A 3,013-nucleotide genomic window follows, 5' to 3' on the forward strand; every position below is an offset into this window, starting at 1 on the left:
AGCATATCACTCGAAATTGCCTCAAAAATTGATTTATTTTTATGATTTTATCTTATTTCTTCAATCAAATATATTTTTATCTTAATTATCTCTATCTCAAAATAATAACCAAAGGCTAGAGAGATTACACTTAACATCCTCAGTCAATCAAAAATTTGAAATCAAATTAAATGAATAAACTACCCTCATATATAATATACAAAAAAACACTTGACAAATAAATCAAGTAAAATTTCTCTCTCTTCAAATATAATTTTTTTTAGTGATATGAACCCAAGTCAAAATCTAATTTAATGTTTTCAATCAATATTTCTCTTCTCACGAGAAATATAGTTTTTTTAGATATGATTTCTCTTTTTCATGCAAAAAACCCTAATTTTTTTAATCTTTGTTCAATTGTTTTAATCCACCTATATTGTTAATGTCTCATATTTTTTTAATGAGTGAGTGGTTTATGATTCTGTTTTTTCTTTCCTGTAACTCTCCCTCTTCTGTATTTGGGTTCTTAATCCATCTCCATATCTCTCATTGTTGGTGTGGTTTCTGATTTGAAAAGGATGAGGGCTTAATTACTGGTGATAATATATAGTTGCAAGAGAAAGAGGCAAGTTTCTGGGTACAAGCTCATGGCTTTCCATCGCACCCAATACATCCCTTTCTCTACGGATCCTCTCTCCAAACCTTTTATTCTCTCTCTACACCTTTTATTCTCACTTTATAGTGTCGACAACAACTAATTTTTGAAATTTAAATAACGGTGGAGTTGAAATAAAATATAACTAAATAAATGTAATTATTGAATTATGAAAAGCAACATGTGATGCTTTGTGGTAACACCGAAATTAATCAAGATAAATTCTTAAAAAGCTATAGAAAAAAGAAGATAACTCTCACGAAATTCTAGGAAATAAAAACAAATCCCTAAATTTTATCAAAATGCATGAGATTGAAGTTGTAATAATTAATTATTCTTATATTAAGTTGTTTAATATAAAATTAGATAGGTGTTTCACATTTCGTCGCGGGTGAGGCCTATTTTTTTATAACATAAAAAAACAATACTCAGACATTGTTGGTATGTTTTTTTTAAAAAAAAAATCGAGAACTTCAATTATAGATCCTATTTGATCCAATATGATGGTTTCATCCAATTATATGATATAAAAAGCAATGGTGGTAAATGGATTAAATTTTAAAAGAAAATGTAATAACAATAACCACTTGTTAAAAGGAAAAGCTTACGAATTTGAATTCCAAGATATCCCAGTGTTATTAAATGATAAAATAAAAAAATAAAAAACCGACCCTAAAAAATACTCGAGTATGGTTACCATGTCAAACATTTGTCCAAATCATGAGATCGTGATAACTTGATCAGAACAAAAAACACAAAATCTATTTTTCAAAATAAATAGTTTTGAAGGATTAAAAAATAAAAAAAGTACAAAAAAACCATGAATCTCAACCCCCAACAAATTAATGTTGATAAAGTTGAAGAAAAAAAAATCAATTATATAAAAGAATAAAAAAAAATTAAAAAAATATGAACCTAATTTGAAATAAAAAGTAAATGAGATGACTATACCTAGAATTTTGAATTAAAGGGTGAATTTAAAAAGATAGATCAAATTCATAAAAGAATCCAAAATCAAAAAAATCAAAAAAATAAAAACTAGATTTGAAAACAAAATCCAAAATTAAAATAGTTATGGTGTTATTGTTTCCACTGCTACTACCACTTATAATTAATATAAATATAATTATTATCATTATTTACTAACAATTTCATCCTTCTCATCAATACCATCATCACTTTTAAATTACCTTAACTACTATTGGAACAATACTTGATCAAAATTGAACCCGTCATCACAATTGGTAGCATCATCTTATCAATAACCATTTATTTTTCATATATATATATATATATATATATATATATATATATATATATATATATATATATATATATATATATATATATATATATATATATATATAAAAGACTTAAATGAAAGGCTATTATCATGTTAATAACAATCAAATATAGTTCACATACTATAATTAATTTCTCAATAACTAAAAGGACTTTGAAATAGTTTGGCGCCGTGTTGATACCTATTACATGATATTTTAATCTAAAACTTATAACATGATATTTCATTTAGTTGAAATAAAAACAAATAATAAATATATTAATTCAATAATTATTTATTTGAGCAAAAACTCTAAACAAAAAAGGAAGATAAATACTCAAAGCAAATAGAAAAAAATGATATTTAATTGATGATATATTAACTGAATAATTAACCATCTAGTCGTTTCCTCTTTGCTGCTCCTTATATATGTAGAGTTAACAGCAGAGAGACAACCCTCTGTAATGATCCTAGGATGTCAATTAATGGCGTTCGAGCTGTCAAACCGAGCCCCTGCTTGTTTTACTTGGCATCTTACAACTACCTTGGAGGAGTAGCTTTTAATTTTATGTACTTTTCTTTCCTAATTTCATAATAATAATAATATTTAAAAAACAAAAAAAAGACTGATAGCTCTGTCTTGTAAGGCTTAATTAGGACAATTCATTTCTTTTCTTTTTGCCTTCGGAAATAAACTTGTCTGTCAAGGTTTTGGCCTGTTCTTCCTTTCTCTGTGTTTTCTATTCGATTGGGTATTCAAATCTTTGTTTTGTATACCATTTATATCGCCTGCTCTGTATACATTCATTGTTCGGACAGATTCCAAATCTTCTATAATGCCCTTGTAGCTGTACCCAATTAGATTCTACTTGCCTTTTATATACATTTGCTGTACCCAATAAGAAACATTTGAATTCGTGACTATATCATCATGAAGATTCTGATACTATGTTAAAGAATCATCTCAACTAACTTAACTCAATAACTTAAATTATTAGATAAATTATAATTTATAATTTATATTATTTTCTAAAAATAAAATCCGATAAAAAAAAACCAGCAGAAAGTTTCTTAAACAAGGAAAAACCAACCATATG

The sequence above is a fragment of the Populus nigra genome, chromosome 15 (assembly GCF_951802175.1).
Source record: "Populus nigra chromosome 15, ddPopNigr1.1, whole genome shotgun sequence".
NCBI lineage: Eukaryota > Viridiplantae > Streptophyta > Magnoliopsida > Malpighiales > Salicaceae > Populus > Populus nigra.